Source organism: Rana temporaria, chromosome 6 (assembly GCF_905171775.1).
Source record: "Rana temporaria chromosome 6, aRanTem1.1, whole genome shotgun sequence".
Taxonomy (NCBI): domain Eukaryota; kingdom Metazoa; phylum Chordata; class Amphibia; order Anura; family Ranidae; genus Rana; species Rana temporaria.
Window position 1 is genome coordinate 121465005 of NC_053494.1, and position 22170 is coordinate 121487174.

The window sequence follows — 22170 nt, forward strand, 5'->3', positions numbered from 1 at the left end:
TTAAGCACATTACATGTGTTGAACTTGTCTTAATGCAGTTTTGGAGAATTGATCGGCATCCTGTCTACAAATCCACATTTTGTATGTGAATTTTGTTATTTTTTTGTCAGTTGTGCTCACCTATTATCCTGATTTACCTTTGGCTATTACTGCCTTATGAAAATCTCTCTGAAATATGTACATTTTATTTTGTCTGGAATTGAAATATAACTGCCTATTTCTCTCCCTGTTTTGCAAGTTATGTTTTGGGTTTTTTCCCAGGGCCAGTGTAACAGCAATAAATAAATAAAGTGAGGCGTAAAGTAATCTGTTTACTTGTTCAGCACTGCTGAATGCTGATTATGTATTGGAGAAAGGGCCATTGGCTAGAAAATTGACTACAGCATGGCACAATGACTTTAAGCATTTCAGATAACTGTTGTTCACTTGACTGGAAACCCCAGTCTATAGCAGAGCAGGGCAAAAGAAAGACTTGCTACATTGTTAGTAAACTGCCAAAAGGGGAAGTGCCATTGCTGTTTCCCAGGTGTAATTGCACTGATTTGTAGAGTCCATTTTTTAGAGTGACATCCAAATAGTGTCCCCTTTCAGGATAATGTATATTCTTACAGTCTTGAATTACAGAAGATATTATGTGCTTATAAACAAAGTGCCTAATGATCATCTGTACCTAGTTTACTTATGTGGTATGGAAGTAGGGTCAATAATCTGTATTGTCTTTGTTCATGTCACACCTAGTAAAACAGCTTGGTGGATCAGGTCCTAAGTGCTCTTTGGGAGTTTAATCCTCTTGCTGTGCTAAATTACCCCTGTGATTTTTTTTGTTTTTAAATGAGGTAGTGTTTTCTTAAGGGAATTGTAGGTTTATTTACCCATTGTACTGTCTGGAGGCTCGTAATAACAACATGATTACTTGATGGAGATAATGGAGAATGGCAGTAATTACCTGATAAGATAATGGACACTGAAACACAAATCAGTTAAAGCCTGGATTACATTGGGAGAACAGTTATATAGAAACCTTTTCTGCATAGTGTGAGTATCTCTTCATTGCAAAGTGTGCTTGCATAAATACAATTAAAGAAAAAAAATTGTTATCCAGTGTTGGGTGTTAAACGATCTGAATATCGGCTGGATCAGCAGGAACTGGCTGATATTCGGACAGTGTGTACAGCTGCCTGTCCGACAGAAGCCGGTATCACAACGGTCTTGCTGGAAAACCAGTATCCACCCAGAAGCTGATCAATGTGTTCTGGTGGGAGGTCAATTCCCCAGTCAGAATACCAAGGCGCAGCTGAGGGAGATCGCCAAACCAACATTGCTTGTGTTGGTAAGGTGATCGGTCAGTTTTTTTTTTTTAGTTCAGCCCACTGGGTTGAATGAAAAAAACCTGACGGTATGTTCCCAGTCTTAGGCATTTAAAGCTTCAATGCTATTATTATTTTTTTGTCTAGGTCTTCAATGGAAAACCTTTGTGATATAGATGACTCTATGTACACTATATTACCAAAAGTATTGGGATGCCTGCCTTTACACAAACATTAACTTTATTAGTATCCCAGTCTTAGTCCATAGGGTTCAATATTGAGTTGGCCCACCCTTTGCAGCTATAACAGCTTCAACTCTTCTGGGAAGGCTGTCCCCAAGGTTTATGAGTGTGTTTGACCATTCTTCCAGAAGCACATTTGTGAAGTTGAGATGCTGGACAAGAAGGCCTGGCTTGCACTCTCCACTCTAATTCATCTTAAAGGTGTTCTGTCGGGTTAAGGTCAGGACTCTGTGCAGGCCAGTCAAGTTTCTAAACTCCAAACTTGCTTATCCAAGTCTTTATGGACCTTGCTTTGTGCCCTGGTGTGCAGTCATGTTGGAACAGGAAGGGACCATCCCCAAACTGTTCCCACAAAGTTGGGAGCATGAAATTGTCCAAAATGTCTTGATATGCTGTCACCTTAAGAGTTCCCTTCACTGGAACTAAGGGGCCAAGCCCAACCCCTAAAAAACAACCCCATATCATAATCCCCTCTCCACCAAATGATTTGGACCTGTGCGCAAAGCAAGGTCCATTAAGACATGGATGAGCGAGTTTGGGGTGGAGGAACTTGACTGGCCTGCACACGATAGAACACATTTGGGATGAATTAGAGTGGAGACTGAGAGCCAGGCCTTCTCGTCCAACATCAATGCCGGACCTCACAAATGCTCTTCTGGAAGAATGGCCAAACATTCTGATGGACACACTCCTAAACCTTGTGGACACTCTTCCCAAAAGAGTTGAAGCTGTTATAGTGGCAAAGGGTGGGCCAACTCAATATTGAACACTACGGACTAAGACTGGGATACTATTGAAGTTCATTTGCGTGTAAAGGCAAGTGTCCCAATACTTTTGGTAATATAGTGTATATCCCTTCTATAGCTGTTTCAGATCAAAGGAGCATTTAACAATGTAAACCTAATAAAAATATAAATGTAGTGATGGTGGTTGAGGAGAAAACTCAATATCTCACTAAGTGAATATGATCACTGGGTGTAAAACATAAAGTCCACATAAAAAAGAAAAAGAAATAATGTTCATCAATCTAAAATGTGAAGTGACAGTGAAGACAATAAACGTGTAGCCACATGGATCATCATGGGGAAATAGATGGAGTGAAAATAGATGCAATATGCTCACCAGAACCAATGGATCTACCTGTCAGCGACAGCAGATCATGCAGGAATAGGGTATCCCAAAGAGAATCTGCTCAACTTGTCTGGAGACTCTTGGTGGTTGGAACCACGAAACTTGGCCGTAGGACCCAACAGTCATCAGCTAAGGACCATGGATGGATGGTATCCTGGATGGGTTGAACAAACCAAAGCTCACAGGGTGTCCACCCTGTTTCCAACGAATGTTGAGATGGCTTGGGATGGAAAAAACTCCAGGAGGGGTCAGTGCAGGCACGATGGAACCGCTCCAAAAATGTACTCCTATTTCTATAATAGTATAAAGTGGACACGACGAGTTTTCATGTCATGGAAAAAAACATTTTTCTTGTCCTGATTCTTGTCAAGCCTGCCTTGCATACACACGATCGTGAAAAAAAAAATGCTTGAGCAAAGTGCGGTGACGTACAACACGGCACTATAAAGGGGAAGTTACTTTCGAATGGCGCCACCCTTTGGGCTGATTATGCAAATGTTCCTTCTCATAACTTGCTTCTGAGCATGCGCGTTTTTTTCCCAGTCATTAAAGCATACACACGTCTGTTTTTCACAACAAGAAAAACAACGACAAAAAATAGAGCATGTTCTAAATTTTTAATGGCCATTTTTCACGTCGAGAAAAATGATCTGGAGCCTACACACAGCTTTTTTTTTTTAACAACCAATTTAAAAAATTACATTTTTCTCTTCATGAAAAACGGACGTGTGCATGCGGCATAAGAGTATCTGGTGCAGATCATACCGTGAGCCTGAAACCTCACCACTGTGTCACAATTTTAAAAGTGTCACAAACATTTTCAACAATAAAACTTCCTAATGCAAACATACAGAATAATTGTAAAGTTAGTTAGTTTATAACATGTGAGCCTTTAAGCCTCTGACTTCTATCTATATATAGAAACAAAGTAATGCATGGAACAAGTCATGTGATCCCTCAACTGACATCAAGAGACACTTTAGGCTAAAAACTGCAAAAAAAATAAAGTTGAATCTCTGCTGGTCTAATAATGTTCAGTAAAACAGACAGAATTATTCTAAGTTCAATGGATGCAAAGTGAGATTTAAAATATATATATATATATAATACAATACACATCAAAAGAACAACATTGTTTAGTGTTAAATATAATTTTTGATAAGTATGATAATAAATCTAAAAATGGTCCTAGCTCCACAATAACTTGCTGTTGTAATTTTTTTGGCCACATTTCATTGGTATTTGGGGGCCTTTTAGAACCTGTAGAAAGTATTGGCATGACCTTGTTTGTGTTTGTCCAAACAGTTTGACCCTCAGCACCATTTGAGTTTGACATGCTTGATCAAACATTAAAATGCCTCTAGTTTCTGCTTCACAGGCTTAAACCTTTTGGAAAGGATGCATCTTATTTTCACAGGCCATTCAGTAATTGCAGTGTTGATTAAATCTGTGTGCAATGGAAATATGTGCAGTTAGTTTATCATCTGTGTTGTGTCAAGAAATAAGCATGCAATCTACATTTTAAAATTACTAAAAAAAAACATGTGACCACTTGTTTGTATGTATTCTTGCACTGACTTGTCTTCTCAGTTTTATTAAAAGATAAGTTCACCTTTAGTAACATGTTACTCCAGGGTGTAACATGTACTATGTTACGAATGCAGCAGCCCCACACATACCCCCCAGCTCTCATCCCCCATTTTAACAGTGGGTGTGGGATCCCTGTACTTGCTGTCACAATTTATAAACAGTGCAGCTGTGTGTGGCTCTGCCCATACAGCCATGTCATTCATTCAGATCTATCTCTGAATGAATGAATTACAAATGCCATCTGCCACCGCAGCAAACTTGTTGTTCTCAGTGAACTGCAGTGGTGCTGGTGAGCATCCTCAAAGTTAATTGACTCTTCGGTAACTGTCTGCCAGTGTGGGATGTACGGCCAGCCAGCTGTACTGAGAGTCTGCAGGTGCCTGATATTGCAGCCCTGATCTGCTGTTTGTGAGTGCAATGTTCTGCAGGCTCCTATAAAAAATAATTTTTTTTTTTTTTTTTTTACCTGCAAAAAAATTAGCATTTTTTTTATTAAAGTGAAGGTTAAGTTAAAAAATAATAAATGTACATCCTTTTGCAGGTAAAGAAAAAGTGCATTTATTAATTTTAAAAAAAAAACAAGAGCCTGGAAAGCATTGTACCCATGATCATGAGTCTATTTGCCTTTAGGAAATCAACTCCAATGTTTAAATTAAACCTTCAATCTGCCCACACACAGACTCATGCTGTCATGCTGCACGTGTGGGATTTCCGGCGGGAAAAGTTTGTGTTGGAAATCCCAAGGGGAAAGCCGAGAACCTGCTTGGTCAGTCTTTCCCCATACACACGGCCGCTTTTTCCGACAGGAAAACTGTGATGGAGCTATGGTCGGGAATCCCAGCCATGTGTATTCTCCATCACAGTTTTTCCCATAGGAAAACTGCCAAAAACCGCTGGGCAAAAGTCTGCCGGTTTTCCTGACTGGAAAAAAGAGAGCTGGTTCTCTTTTTTTTTGTCCGGTGGTTTTTGGGCAGTTTTCTAAGGAACATACACACGGCCGTGATTCCCGGCCAAAAGTTCTCCTCGCAGTTTTCCCCTTGGCAAAACCGGCCGTGTGTACGAGGCCGACGGGAAAACTGCGAGGAGAGCTTTTGGCCGGGAATCGCGGCCGTGTTCCCCTTCGGGAAAACCGGCAGTGTGTACAAGGCTTAAGACTTACTGATCATACAAAGACTTCCTCTCTGACAGTTTTAAACCCTTCGGGAAAACCGGCAGTGTGTACAAGGCTTAAGACTTACTGATCATACAAAGACTTCCTCTCTGACAGTTTTAAACTCTCGCTCTTATCAGATGTCGTTCTGGTGTATTGCCAAGGTTTAAGTACATTTTCTCAAGGATATTTAGAAAATGATTCATAATAAGATACAAAATTGTTGTTTTGTTTTGCAAGATATTGTTATTGTTTGTGTTATTTCTTACATAAAATATATAATAATCAGTTTTTTACTAGGGTGTCTGAATGTCGTGTTTAATTTACATTTAGCTAAATATTATTTTGGATAGCCAATACATTAGAGGTACCCAACCCAATGTGTGGGCCACAATTTGAAGTCTGTTTTCACTGGGGTCCTCTCTTTTGAAATCTGCTATAGATTATTTTTTTTCCAACCTCCCCCTTCTACTTAAAATCTGCTTTTCATTGTTTTTTTTGTTTTTTTATCTGTCTGTAGTTCTGACTCTAGTTGATGGATATTTTTATTAAAAGTGATTAGTGCATGTAACCATACCCTTTTTACTATTAGCAGATAATGTTGCTGCAATTATTCTATATTACTGATGTTTAATCTGCAGGGGTTTTAAAGCAAACGCCACCCTCCTTCCATTATTTCAGCAACCAGAATCCTGTAAATTGAGGTGTAATTTAAATCTAAATAGAAATGATTTTCTTTTCTGTTAAGCTTTATGCATTTAAATGATGTTTAACAGTGGATGAGAGGACTTATAGTAATTGTCATCAGTGGTAAATTTTAAGAAATTTGCTGGGGGGGTTCACAAAGAGGACTACCCTGTCCTCAGAGGTTCAAGTATGTGCTTGAGGAGATTATTCAAGTAACTCTCTGTCTCTGGAAAAATCTCTGTATGAAGATGCCAGAAGAAATAAGCTGTGTTCAGGTCACATGACAGTGTGTGAACTCTGCAATAGTGAGGAATGCTACTTGGGATGGCCATGCATTATACAGTTTTCTTATTCAATTTTCCTTTAGATTAACCAAAACCATGTGATATGAGGTCAGACCTAAACACTTTCAACTTGTATGCAATCAGGCAGGCCCTTGCACTACATAGTTGAAGGTAAATCTAAATGAAATGAAATAATATAATTGTAATATGTATGGCCAGCCTTGGTTGCACTGCTGCTAACAAGATTCTTAATTGTTAATGTGCAGATCAGAGGATGGCAAGCAGTTTCCCAACTGAGAATAGAATAAAAGATGCTTCTTATGGGCCGTACACACGACCGAACATGTCTGCTGAAACTGGTCCGCGGACCAGTTTCAGCAGACATGTTCGGTCGTGTGTAGGCCCGAGCGGACAGGATTCCAGCATACATTTGCCCGCCGGGCCTTTTCCCAGCGGGCAAATATTTCCAGACTTGTTTTAAAACAGCCCGCTGGAATCCTGTCCCCTCGGACATGTTCGGTCGTCTGTACAGACCTACCGTACATGTCTGAGTGCCCGCCATCCCTCGCATGCGTCGAATGACTTTGACGCATGCGTGGAAGCATTGAACTGGCAGGGCCGCCCACGTCGCCGCATCATCGTCGCGGCGACGGCGCGGACACGCCCCGCATATTGTTTACGCGCGGATTTCTGTATGATGGTGATTACAGCCACCATACAGAAATCCCCGGGCAGACATGTACAGTGAAAACGGTCCGGCGGACCGGTTTCATCGTACTTGTATGCTCGTCTGTACGCAGCCTTAGAGATGCAGTATGTTTACTATATATAGAGCCAGATTATCTTCAGCATAACTTATGCTAAAGCCAAAAGCCTAGTGGCTGTTCAGAGGACCCAGCTTCAACCTTTAGTGCTGGTTCACACTACCGCAACTTGGGATTCAACTTGTGTTGCCCCAAGTCGTGCGACATGAGAAATTCAATTGAAGTGAATGAGAGCCGTCTTAATGTACACTACTGAAGTTGCTCCGACTTCAGAAAAGGTTCCTGCACTACTTCAAGGCGACTTCTAGGCAACTTGTACACATAGATTTCAATGGAAGTTGCCTCTAAGTCAAATCTCTGTCTTAACTGAAGCAACTTTACAGGAAAATAAAATAGTTTACTCAGGTGAACCCCTCCCTCCCACAGAGCTTATTATTATGTGATTGGCCACAGCCAAAGTCGCCTGTCCTGGAGGCAACTTTAAGTCACGTTGTAAGTTGCTCCAAGTCACGCTGAAGTTGCCTTGCAAAGTTGCGCTGTAAGTTAGGTTGCCCCTGTGTGGACCAGCACTCATGGTCCTGCAGTAAACCAGGGGGGTAGTGCTCTTGGTCAAAGATGTGGCTTAATGCTGTCTTTGTCAATGTCAATAAAAGGGATTGAGGGGAACCAATGTTGCTGCCTTGTCCAGGGCGCCATTCTGCCTTAGGCTTGGTACGCACTGAGTTTTTTATTTATTTTTTCAGTTTGAGAATACACTTAAACATATGACGGCCTTAGATTCGGACTTACGTCGGCGTATCTGCTGATACGCTGGCGTAATTCTTTGAGAATATGGCCCGAGATCTGGAGTCAAAAAGACCTCAGATCTCATATTTAGAATAAAATGCAATATAAAAATTAAATAAAACATTTTGTCATCCTAAAAAAAAAAAAAGAGCATTTGGCTGGAGTGACGTTTTGATGTCGCTTCTGCCCTCAGGAGACGGGTGGGGGCCACCTTCCCCTCACTTGTCTCCAAACCCAGATGGCAAGAGGACGAGATTGCCTCCGCCACTGCCGACGGCTCCGGTAAGTGGCCGAGGGCATCGGGAGGGGGCCCTCTCCTGCCACCGATTTAAAAGTGATCTTGCGGCTTATCTGCCGCAGAGACCACTTTTCTCTGAAATAGGACTGCCCTCTCTTGAAGAGGCTATCGGGGTTATGGTAGCAAGCTGCTACCCATAACAATGGTATTCCTCTTCAAATTAGCAACGTATAATGACGGTGGGCGGTCCGTAAGTGGTTAATCAGTCTCTGATTGTATATTTCAAACAATTTTTGCTAAATGGTTTAAAAAAGTAAATGTTTGGATGTGGGTACCCCAATCGGAAAAGAAACCTTTACAATCTCACACATATGTAAGCCCTTGATTATAAAACTTTGGTCAGTTTACCTTTATTTCCCCTTAGTACTTCTCATTGGCAAGAGACAGCTTGGTGCTACCTAGGGCTTCCCTGCTGTAGTCCTTCTCATGTAAACGTTCATTGTAGATGGACGTCTGTGTTGTAGTCAAAAGTAAATAAATGACTGGAGGAGATTCTGCTTGACCTGATTTTAAATTTTTCAGCTTTAAAATGCAGTATCCTCCACTATAAATATAGCTTATACAAAATTATCCATGTCCATATTTTATTATTTTATTGTCTTTAGGTTGTCTTTAGGTGGATCAGTGAGACATATTTAACACTAGGCTTTGTAGAATACTTTTTTTAATTGCTGTTGTTTTTTCCATAGAATTCAAAGTAAGAATCTGAAAATTACTTTTTAATAGACTAGTTGTCATAGAGTTGGGTAAAAGATTTAGACTTTTTAGACATTCAGACTTTTTTTTATGTTGAATGACTGACACACACAATGCTCAGACAAACTATGCAGGTGATAGAAAGATTAAAAGAAAAAATGAAAACTGCAGATAACATGCAACGAGATAAACCAAAGTCAATATGTGAAAAATATCAAACATCTGTGGGGAAAAAGTGCCATTATTTCAATCAATAAGCAGGACAATGGTCAATGCAGAATAAAAGAAACTCTTTCAAAATTGGATTTCTAAAGAAATTGTTTGAATTGTTCAGCAAAAGACAACTCCCATAGCTGAAATGTGCTGCATATTATTTAAGGTGATAGCTTTATTAAACACCTGCACCGACATCATTAAGCACAGAGGTATTCTAATATTGAAAGACAAATTTAAGAACAATAGGCAAAAGATTAAGGTTAGATTGCAGACAATAAAAATGAACATTCAAAAAGAATGATAGACATGTGTTGATTATCCACTTTCAAGGTTATAGGTGGCTGTAGACATCCAATGACTGTAACCTGATCTAGTCTTAGGAGGGTAGGACCAGAACAGAATGTCATGCCTATGGAAGCAGTAGACAGCCTTTGGCCTGCACTTGTCAGGTAAAGATCAGTTGGACAGAAGCAGCTCTGGGAACCACTTATTTCTAATTTCTCCTCCCTTGCTACTCTAGTTAGTTAATCATGAAAAAAAATCCAACATGTTAAAGGAGTTGTAAAGGCAGAAGGTTTTTCATCTTAACACATTCATCTTGTGTGTAGCAGCTTCTCCAGCACCCCTTATACTTACCAGAGTTCCATCTCTGTCCAGCGATGTTCACGAATCCCTCAGCCATCCGGGACTCTCCCTCCTGATTAGCTGAGGCACAGTTGTGGCGCCATTGGCTTTTGTGGCTGTCAATCAAAGTTAGCCAATCAGGAGAGAGAGGGGTGGTACTGAATGACAGCTCTGTGTCTGAATGAAAACACAGAGCTGCAGCTCAGTTTGGGTGACCCCATGGCAAGCTGCTTGCTGTGGGGGCACTTGACAGGAGGGAGGGGCCAGTAGCAGCAAAGAGGGACCCAAGAAGAGGAGGATCCATGCTGCTCTGTGAAAATCCTGAGCACAGAACAGGAAAGTATAACATGTTTATTTTTATTTTTTAAACAGGACTTTACAATCACTGTAAGTGTAAATATTTAAAGTGATATTAAAGACATGTTTAAAAAAAATAACTAGAGTAAGCCAAGAGAGGACTGTAGGCCCTAAAGGATTGTCTCTTAGCTAGTTGTTTTGTAAATGCATATAGCTCAGATGGCTGTTCCTAGTGCTGATTATAGTCTTTATCAAACCTTAACAAAGGACTTCTAGTACATTCCATTGTTATTCTGAGGCCCCGTACACACGACCGAGGAGCTCGACGTGCCAAACACGTCGAGTTCCTCGGCCAGTTCGGTCCTGGAGCCGCCGAGGAACTCGGCGGGCCGAGTTCTCCCATAGAGCAACGAGGAAATAGAGAACATGTTCTCTATTTCCTCGCCGAGGTCTTCGTCGGCTTCCTCGGCCGAAAGTGTACACACGGCCGGGTTTCTCGGCAGGATTCAGCCAGAAACTCGGTCGGAAGCTGGGTTCTGCCGAGGAAACTGGTCGTGTGTACGGGGCCTGACAGCATCTACTGCATGTTTGTTTGATGCGCTTAACCAGTAAACATGTTAAAAAGACCTTTAGGTGATATGAACTTTTATGCTAGGCTCCATGGTACCCATACGAGATAAACCTATATAGTCATTTTGGCCATGGGCCACTAGCCATAGATTTTTTTAAATACATATCTGTATTGCAAAGGAGGCAGCTGATAATGAGATAGCAGATCATAGGGCTAAACACCATCGTCCCTCTAATATCTTGCCTGTTGGAATGGATTGCCCAAATGGGTGACACAATTCGCTTAGAAAAGTTGATTTACCAACGCAGGGGGGCGAGAGGTAAATTTGATAGCATGTGGGCCCCATGGTTGAATGTTCCCGGACTAGCCCCAGTGGATCTGGTTTATGACCGATTGTTCTAGGTTCTATTACGGTTATTTTTTCTTTGTTTCTCACTGTGGGTGTGGGGAGGAGTGGGGGGGGGGGTTTAATCCTTGCAACGGAGAGTGGTTTCCCAATGTTTTTTTTTTCTTTTTTTTTTTTTGGTCCGTTATATATACTATGTTGCTCTTATGTATGCTGAATCTTGCAGTTTTTGGTCTGTATATTTCCTTTGCTCTGAATCATGTATGTGTGTTTACCTTTTGTGCTCAATAAACACGTTTTGTTTGATTCAAAAAAAAAAAAAAAAATAACTAGCATGTCATACTTAACTGCATCAGCAGCGGCTTTGCACAGAGCAGCCCTGATCCTGCCTCTTTTCGGGTCCCCCACTGGTGCTCCTGGCCCCTACAGTGCCCCCTGAGCAAGCAGCTTGCAATGGGGACACCCAAGCAGGTGTGCTCCCGAGCCACAGCTCTGTGTGTCCTCGCAGACACAGAGCCGTGGCTCGGCCCACCGCCTCTCTCTCTTTGTTGGCTCAATGGCCATTATTGACAGTGATGGCTCCTGCTGATGTCTTAGCCAATGAGAAGGGAGAATCATGGGACAGCTGAGACACTTGTGCACATCACTGGATCACGATGGAGCTCAGGTGAGTATTAGGGGTGGGAAGCTACTGCACACAAAAGGTGTATACCTTCAAGCATAGAACGCATGAAGGTAAAATTATTCAGCCTTTAGAACCACATTAAAGGAACTGCCAACTGTGAACTGCCATAAATGTATTTCAGTCAGGCTTATCTGTCCTTGTATCTATGGCCACAAGTGAAAACAACATTAAACTATCCTTTAGTAACATTTCTGCAACAGATATTTGCATAGAAAGCCCCAATCTACATGTTCCAACTTTTCCTGTCCTGTTGGCAAGTAATCCCCCTCAACATAGGGTGCAATCTCTTGACAGGAACACACAAACATGTTATTCTTACCTCCACTGTGAAGCTAGTTTTGCACAGAGTGGCCCCAAACCCTCGGTGGCTGTCTCTGCTCCCCCCGCAAGGACTCAACACCTTCATGCTCGCATGGTGTTGAGTTCTTGCGGGCACGCTCCTGTGATACAGCCGGTGGCCATAGCCGCTCACTGTATCACTTGCCCCCCGGTGTGCCGCGTTATTGAATGTGATTGACAGCACCACGAGTCAATGACATGCCAGGTGAGCCACACTGGTCCTGCACTCCTTTCAGCTATGCTAACACCGCTCAATTTGACAGTTGGTAAAGTGGTGTGCGACAACTGTGCCAATCTGCTGAGCGCCCTGAAACAGGGCAAAATTACACACGTGCCATGCATGGCACACGTCCTGAACTTGGTTGTGCATCGATTTGTTGCCAAATACCCTGGGCTCCAGGACATCTTGCGGCAGGTCAGGAAAATTGTGGCCCATTACAGAAGATCTTACACAGGCATGGCTCGCCTTGCTGACATTCAGCAGCGACACAACCTGCCGGTCAGACATCTTGTTTGTGACTGCCCGACGAGATGGAACTCAACATTGTATATGCTTGATAGGCTGCTCCAGCAGAAACTTGCAGTTAACGACTACCTGTACGAACTGCGACAGGACAGGTTCTCGGGAGCTTGTTTATTTTGCATCGCGCCAGTGGCTGCTCATGCGTGACTCATGCAGACTTATGCGGCCATTTGATGAGATCACCAAACTGGTCAGTCGCAGCCAGGGCGCCATTGGTGACATCGTACCTCACGCCTTCTTTCTGGAGTGTGCATTGTGTTGTGTCATTGATCAAGCTGTCAAGGAGCAGGAGCAGGAAGATGAGGAAGTCACAATGCTGGATGAATTCCCAGGGGGGGCTACACCACCTGAGACAAGTCAACAACGGGAGTCTGAAGAGGAGTCAGAGGAGGGTGGTGCCGGGGCGGAGGAGGAGCAAGAAGAGCATGCTTTAAACCTTTCTGGGATCCCTGGTGTTGTCCGTGGATGGGGGAGGAGAACAAGGACGACATTATCCTGCATGATGAGCAGGAGCCAGGCCAGTACAGTGCTTCCAGATTAGTGCAAATGGGGGCCTTCATGCTCCAGTGTTTTAAGAGGGACCACCGTATAAAAAGCATAAAGGGCAAGGACCAGTACTGGGTGGCAACATACTTAGACCCCCGGTACAAACAAAACATGGCAGAAATGTTACAAACATCACAGAGGGCTATCAGAATGCAGCACTTCCAGACCTTGCTTCGAGAAATGCTGCATTTTTCTTTTGCGTCCGCTGGCAGAGGAATTTCCACTCACAGAGAAACAGTTTTGGGTACCAATCCAACAGCACCTGCAAGAAGAGGGCGGTTTGAAGATGTCTTGGTCACTAATGATATGAGATCATTCTTTCAGCCGACCCATCGACAGCTGTTCTCCGGATCCAGCATCAGGGAACACCTAGAGCGACAGGTGTCTGACTACTTTGGGTTAACGACCTACGTGGACGCACTGAGAAGTGATGAACCCCTGGACTACTGGGCTGGCAGGCTTGACCTCTGGCCAGAGCTTGCACAATTTGCTATGTAACTGTTGGCTTGCCCCTCATCCAGTGTCCTGTCTGAAAGGACGTTCAGCGCAGCAGGGGGGGTTGTGACCAATGAGTGCACTCGCCTAGCTCACAACAGTGTTGACTACCTCAAATTTATAAAAATTAATGAAGCATGGATCTCGGAGGAATTCAACACATGTGACCAGTAGACCATGTTTCATTCAAATTCAGGTGAACGAACGCCTGTGGGCTAATTTTTTGGGCCTGTACTGGCCGGCACTTTTTTCTGTATCCGGTAAATGCCTAATGTACCACCAGCCACAGAATACAAGGTTGTTTGCTGTCAGGTGAACACCTGTGGCCGTGGGCTAATTTTTGAGGCCTATAATGGCCAACACTTACTTTTGTATCCGGTGAAAGCCTAATGTACCACCAGCCACAGAATACAAAGTTGTTTGCTGTCAGGTGAACATCTGTGGTTGTGGGCTAATACTATATGTACTCTCAAAGTACATGCGCTATATTGCCTCTATTATGCAATTAATACTTGTCACTACAAATCATATATGTACTCTCAAAGTACCTGAGCTATATTGCCTCTCATATGCAATTAATACTTGTTACTACTAATACTATATGTACTCTCAAAGTACCTGAGCTATATTGCCTTTCATACGCAATTAATACTTGTTACTACTATATGTACTCTCAAAGTACCTGAGCTATATTGCCTCCCATATGCAAGTAATACTTGTTACTACAAATACTATATGTACTCTCAAAGTACCTGGGCTATATTGCCTCTCATACATTTCTATTAGTTGCCAGTACAACTTGTGTATTATATGTGTATCCTCAAAGTACCTGAGCTACACGATCTCTCGTATGCAAGTAATACTTGTTACTGCAAATACAATTTACTACGTGCTTGACAAAAGTATGAAATACTTATAGGCCTTGTCCTAATTGTTGAATATGTTTGCTCTAACTTTTCTATGCTAAGGGTTGATGCTATTTCATAGCATCCCCCTAGTGGCCTAAATACATCTCTACATGATAAGGTTGATATGATGTAGAGAACCCTCAAACTCCCATTGCTAGGAGTGACGCCTGGGGTCCCTTACTGATAATCACCTGCATGTAGTGGTGTATTGGGATATTGACCTTGAACTAATTTTAAACGATAAGCCTTGGTCACATGTTGTAATGTGTCCATGCTTAGTAGCTCGATGCCTTTCTTTATGTGACACAGATATGATGTATAGATCCCCCAAACTCCTGTTGCGAGGAGTGACACCTGGGGCCTAATACTAAGTTGTCACATAGAGAATCGCATTGAATTCCTTGCCAACCGCAGTTGTGGTTCACTCTATTCACCAGTGTTGTTACAATGCCTAATGTACCACCAGCCACAGAATACAAGGTTGTTTGCTGTCAGGTGAATGCCTGTGTCCGTGGGCTAATTTTTGGGGCCTGTAATGGCGGACACTTACTTCTGTATCTGGTGAATGCCTAATGTACCACCAGCCACAGAATACAAAGTTATTTGCTGTCAGGTGAACGCCTGTTTTGGGGCCTGTAATGGCCGACACTTACTACTGTATCCGGTGAATAGCTTAATGTACCTCCAGCCACACCTAATACAAAGTTGTTTGCTGTCAGATGAACGCATGTCGGCTATTTTTTGGGGCTTGTATTGGCCGGCACTTACGTATATATCTGTTTTTTCACTTAATACTTCTGGTAGGTCAGTGTCCATGTTGTGAGACTATTTGTGCACAGCTAGTAAGTATTTTGTGGCTACAAATATGACCTGCAGGTTTTTAATATTCGCCTGCCATTAAAGTCAATTGGGCCCGCCGCGAACTTGCGGTTTGCGGACATTTGCGAAAGTTTGTGGTTAGCGTTTGTGAATCGTCCCGTCGGATGTTCGTCCATCACTACTCAAAAGATCCTCACTGAAAATTGTCAGTAACCTAAATTCTGGCAGTTCTTGTTTAACTTAGTGTCATTTCCTCTCTTTTATCTGAGTATAGCAAGTACTATCCCATTTACTTCCCTTTTAGGATTGTGGAATTGAACTCTGGATTGTGGGGGAACGCCACTTGCAACTGCAGTGGAGAATCGAGTGAGTATACAGCTTTCTGCTCACACTGTTACAAAATGAGCAGTTAACCCATGCAGTGTGGGCACATTCTTACTGCATGGAAAAAAAACATTTCCCGAAGTTCAGTTTTAAAGTGGTTAAACCTACCACATATACCTACATAAGTTGTACCAGGCCATCTCCCAGGATTGTTTGGTGTCCAGATTAACTGTCAGAAGTGACACATGCAGAAGGAGAGACAAGACAAGATTCATGGTGGGTGCTTTAAATTGAGGCAAGTACACGATATAGAAGGATTTGATGTCTTAATCTTTTATTTCAGAGGTTTACAACCAAGTTAAAGCTATTCTGCCTAGCCCCCTAGCTGTTCAATGATTAGTCTGTGGTTGTTGTACCTTACTTTTCCCTAAGATCAAGGCTAGGTGTTTGAGGCTTCAGCCTTTACTTTACAAACTTCTGGTTACTCATTAGCTGTTGGTTTAAGTTTCTCCCGCTTGTTTTTCCTTCTGAAGGCTGCTTGGCTTTCCTTCCCATGGTTTGTTGAGATGCATTATTCTTTCAGGTAGCGATTTGCCTTTAGTAATGCTACCTGCCCTGGAACACATTTTTTTTTTTATTGTTATTTTTTTTTCTTGTTTGTTTGGTGCATTTCTTTCTTACTTGCAGTTTCCCTATTTGCTCCCCCTTTTTCTTCATGTAACTTTTTTTCAGGCATTGATTTCTTCAGATATTCTTCTTTACTAGAAGAATATCTGAAGGAATCAATGCCACATCTGTTGAATCTCTGATGGCTGTTGCCCACCCCTTATTTGGATTGCATTTGAATGCCCAATTGTCCAACAATAACATACAGAGGAAACTGGCGTTTCAGTTTCCTCATTGTTAACTAAAGTCCACTTTGGGACCTGGAGCCCAGGGATTTCTTAGAGATCCGGGTGGGATGAAATTTACAGTTTTGGGTCTGGGTTTTGAGACTCACCGGCATACTGATTGTTCATGTGTGTGCGTGCCTGATAGTAGAGTCAGGACCAGGGTTCTGGGCTCCACCCTCCAGAGGAGTCCAGGCTTACAAGGGAGAACCCAGAGTGTGCAGGTGTGCACTGGAGTACCTAGAGAAGCTAGAGTGTGCAGGCTGCACTGTGAAATCCAGAGAGTGCATGAGTGCACAGTGAAAGTCAGAAACCCAAGTCTGAGGGTGAGAGCAGTGAGGGGCTGCTACCTATATGGACAGTATTGGCAAGGGAATAGTCTGTAGGAGACAGATGATAGCCTGAAGTGGAAGGCCTGAGCAACACTGCTGTATGTATAAGCCAGGAGGCTGAAGTAAATTCTTGGTACTGACGGGGAAAAAACCCCTGCGAGGGAAAACCTGTGATTGGTAAGTGGGCCAACAAGCTCTGAAATTGAACTTCTGGCATGGATAGTTCTCACTAGCAGGTGCTACACTTGAGCTAAACAACCCCCAAATATCACAATATATTATAAGTTCTTTTTTTTTTTTAAGTACATTGTGGGACATCGGCCCCACAACTCTGTGTAATTGGCTCCAAGTACTGTTTGCTTTCAAAACTGAAACAACACAGAAAGGGGCAGGATTATACGGTGGTTGACCTTCAAAGTTTTATTTGTTTTTTTGTTTGCCAGTGTCCACCTCTTGCAGGCATCTGCATATAAACCAAATGTCCAAAAATTACTATATGTCTGTGTCACTTCAAGAAAAAAAAAAGTTACAGTAAGTGAAAACATGTTTTATTTGTTGTTTATGCAAGTCCTATTTTTTTAATTTGAACATGTGAATGAGAACACCCAGTATATTTACAAAATGGTTCCTACTGTGTTGTAGTCCCAGTCATGTTTTGTTCTGTAACTGTATTTCATATGGACAAAATACTCCTGTCTCCTAATGCATTATTATATTATATATAGATATTATATTAGACTGATGTGGATTTTGCCTGCCTTGTAGAAGTAAAAAAATAATAATACTCTTATGGTACTGTCAGGAGACAGAAATGCAGTAAAAATCACACCTTTGTAATATAATGGTAAAAATGCTACAGATCAGTAAACATGGTCAAAACATAAGCCAGTAATTTATAACCAAAGTGGGTAGTCAGACAGGCCAGTAATCAGGAAACCAGAGATCAGCGTAGTCGGAAGCAGAAGAACAGGATCAGAAACCAGAAGTCTTTAACATGAACACAGCAGGGAATCCCCTGATATGTTGACCAAGGTGAAGACACAAAAGGAATGAACAAGGGATTTTAAATATCCAGAAGGGGCTGGCTGTAGGTGGGACTGACAAGCAGGTAATGATCACCAGGTGAGCCACTGTGGGGATGAGTGCTGACAATTATTTGACAGCTGAGCACAGAGAGGAGAGCTGCTGAGAACCCAGCCCTGACAGGTATCAATTGCCTGCTGTTCTTCCATAAAAACCTTACTGCTCCCAAGTTTATTTTTTATTTTTACTAAAGCTACACTTATATTCTGTATGTCACAGCCATACTAGGGTGGATGAGAGATCTGTAACAAAGTAAAGACCTTATATTGAATTAAACCCTGTCCCACTCCATTTAAAATGGAAAAAAATTCTGGGTAGAGTGGTTCTTTATATTTGTTTAAAAGAGACATGCAGGTATAGAAAATGGTTAAATCAAGTGAAACCATAAAATGAATTGTATTATTTGTTTGCAGTAGTTCCTAATAGCAGGAGGTCTTCAATTTCAACCGTTTCAGCCCAGAATAAATATCTAGATGTGTAAAATGGTTTGCTCTTGTAAGTGTTCGTTATTATGATCCTCGTCATAGAGTGAGGCTTGCAAATGCCATGTACTATGGAATTGATTATTTTACGGTGAAATAGGTTTTTGCTGTTGCACGCTAATGTTTTCCTTTGTTCCAAATCCTTACTTTCAGGAAATTGAGCAGCCTCATCAAATTCCATCAACAAATGCTTATTACCTAAAAATAGAATTTTGACAAACTGCTAGCTCTTTTTTCTAAGATTGTTGCTCTCACTGTTGAAAAAACAATACCCAGGGTAGAAATCTGTAAATTAATACTGAAGGGTTTTTTCCATCACTAAATTTTCTTTCTGGACTCCTTCAGATGTGATGACTATTTATTCTAATACAATGCAAATTGTGTTTCTGGCAAGCCAAGTTAATTTTAAAAATTAAATTGTTCACAACTATAAATAGTAGATACATTCTATAATAATCACTAAGCTTCTCAAAGGTTTGTGATTATATTCATACATACATGCCTGGGATAAAATATATGTAATGGATATTTTTACTTTCTAGAGAGTTATGATGACCATCATTAAAAGTTTATTTTCCTAAAGGTGTTGAAATTAATGTGTTTAACTAAAACAGGATAAACCATAACAAGTTAAACATTTCAAACATCCCTGAAATATTTGTTGTAGTAATAGAAGTAATAGGGTAGGCAAAGATGGATGACTTCACAAAACAACTGAGGAGGAGACACCTGTCAGCTTTGATTAGACCAGACCTTGGGTAAACTAGTTTGCATACTTGACTTGCTGCTCCTGCACAATGTAGTACTTCATTTTCTCTTCTTAATTAGAAGAGGGAAAGACTGGCCCCACCTCAGCTCAATGCACCCATTATCTACCCCTAGTGTAGACTAAAGTCCAGATATTTTTCCAAATGAATCAGACTTTCAAATCAAATTTGACTGTTTACGGCAGGTGCAATTGTACAGGGATGGTCACGGCAGATTTACAGTTTTACAGTGTTTTTTTGTTTTTGTTTTTTGTGGTAGATTCATGTATACAATGATGTTGATGGCAGCTGTGACTGTGCCATAAAGAATTAAAATTAATTAAAACAGTTGATTAGAATCAATATAGGAACATTTTGTGTCCTCATTTTATAGTTCTTTTCTTTACTTTTTTATTTATTGGTTCACAGTTAGAAGCAGACTGCATTTAAATATTGCTCCTGGTAAATACTTAGGCCCAGATTCTCAAAGGAGATACGATGGTGTATCTCCAGATACGCCGTCGTATCTATGCTCCTGATTCTTAGAATCAGTTACGCATAGATTTATATTAGATCTGACCGGCGTAAGTCTCTTACGCCGTCGGATCTTAACTGCATATTTACGCTGGCCGCTAGGGGCGTGTACGCTGATTTACGCCGACACAGTACAGATACGCCGTTTACGCTAGGCTTTTCCTGGCGTAAAGTTACCCCTGCTATATGAGGCGTACATGCGGCGTACCAATGTTAAGTATGGACGTCGTTCCCGCGTCGAATTTTGAAAATTTTACGTTGTTTGCGTAAGTCGTTCACGAATAGGGCTGGGCGTCATTTACATTCACGTCAAAAGCATTGGCTTCTTGCGGGTTAATTTGGAGCATGCGCACTGGGATACTTTTACGGACGGCGCATGCGCCGTTTGTAAAAAGCGTCATTTACGTGGGGTCACATAAAATTTAAATAACACATGCCCACATCTACCACATTTGAATTAGGCGGGCTTACGCCGCCGCAACTTTCTTTTGAGAATATGGCACTTGCCTGTAAAAGTTGCGGAGGCGTAACGTAAATAGGATACGCTATGCCCGCACAAAGATACGCGCATCTACGTGAATCCGGGCCTTAATGTTTAGTAGTAGTGGGCAGCACAGTGGCCTAGTGGTTAGCACTTTCACCTAGCAGCAAAAGGGTCGCTGGTTTCGAATCCCATGACACTACCTGCCTAGAGTTTGCATGTTCCCCCTCTGCCTGCGTTGGATTCCTCTGGGTACTCTGGTTTCCTTCCACACTCCAAAGACATGCTGGTAGGTTAATTGGATCCTGTCTAAATTGGCCCTAGTATGTATGAATTTGAATTGGGGACCTTAGATTCTAAGCTCCTTGAGGGCTGGGACTGATGTGAATGCATAATGTATATGTAAAGGGATGCATAAACTGACCACACTATATAAGTACCTGAAATATATAGATATAATAAATAAATAAATAGTAATCAGAACAAACCTCTAATAGCAGAAAATATATCCAGATATGAATAAACATATCTTGTGTGTATAGCTTCACTGGTATATTGTTCCTATGGTAATTCAACAATATGTTTTTCTTTCCGCTGTGTGAAGTGTCTTGTATTTTCCTCGATTAACAATACACTCAATTTACTATATTTTCTGAATCCTGTTTTGTACACTTTGCATCTGTTATTTTGTTCAATCATAAGAAAGGTGTATTGTGTATAATGTGTATTAGTTTTCCTTATGTAATAATACTGAAAGATTAGCTAAGCTTTAAGTATTAAGTGCACCTTTGAACAGAAACACAAATAGCTTTGCCTAAACATCTTTGTATCTTGGTTAAGGCATATGAACTATAAAAAAATAAACTTTAAAAATGTATTTTATTCATATTGTCGATTGCATGACAAGTCCAAATGTAGTCTGTATTCCAAAACGGGAGAGCACTGCAGAATGACAATGCTGTGATTTAACATTGTAACCCTAGGACAGGACACAGGGTTTTGGCAGTATCACTAGATTAAAAAGAACAAATGCATCAAGTATATATAAGGGCTGATATGTTGCAATAGATTATATTTATGTTTTGGACTTTAGGTATATTTTAATTGAGAAAGGTAAGTACATTGCTGATATGTTCTCTTTAATGTTACCTTGTGTTACCCATTTTATATTTATGTTTTAATATCTCAAAGATAGGATGTGGGTTAAATGAGAGTTATTTGACCAAGAGTGAAAGCTTTAACACAATAACAACATTATTATTTCTGTGAAGATAATATGTTACACCCTACATAGAAACAAGCTAAATGAAATATATTCATAATTACAATATTTTACAGCTATTAATGGTGATTTCAGATAAACTCATAAGGCAACCCTTGTTTAGAAAATTCTATTGAAAAAATATATCATTGTGTAATGTTAATTGATATTGTCTGAATGTAGCAGTTTTTAATTGCGCTATTTTGCCATTCTGCAGTAAGTAGTCTGTAGGTTCTATTGAAACAATTTTCACAAAGCCCGGTGTTCTTTTAAAGATGCAGTTTGAAGCAATTTGGGTTTGTTACAGCATCCCAACTCAGCCATAGTGATGAAAGTCTGATTTACAGGAGACATGCTGTTGTTCAAAGTTCTCGCTTAGACATGCTGAAACTGTGCTTTCCAGAATTTATATTGTTTTTCTGTACGGCCATGGCTGGTCCAAGTGCACCAGTGTCAAACTTTTAGCTGTGCCTATAAATAATAGGAGCAGCATGTCCAGATTCAAGACTGTGGATTATGGTTCAGTGACTGTGACGTATTGATATGCCTTGCCTGACTTATTTTCATGCTTTAAAGAACTCTTATACATGGCTTAGAGCCACAGCAATTGCAGAAAAACCCACCACTGTCCTTTCATGAAATAAACTTACAAAGATCTAGCAATGATTTATGTGAAAATCAGCACATGTCCTTGCAAAATATCTTACAATTCCCAGCAAATGGTAGACTGCAA

General features: G+C 41.2%; 1 protein-coding gene across 5 annotated transcripts in view; it reads left to right on the top strand.

Annotated features, from left to right (window-relative positions):
• Window positions 1–22170, top strand: part of PARD3B (par-3 family cell polarity regulator beta) — a 1737215-nt gene that overhangs the window by 717406 nt on the left and 997639 nt on the right. The window lies entirely within an intron of this gene.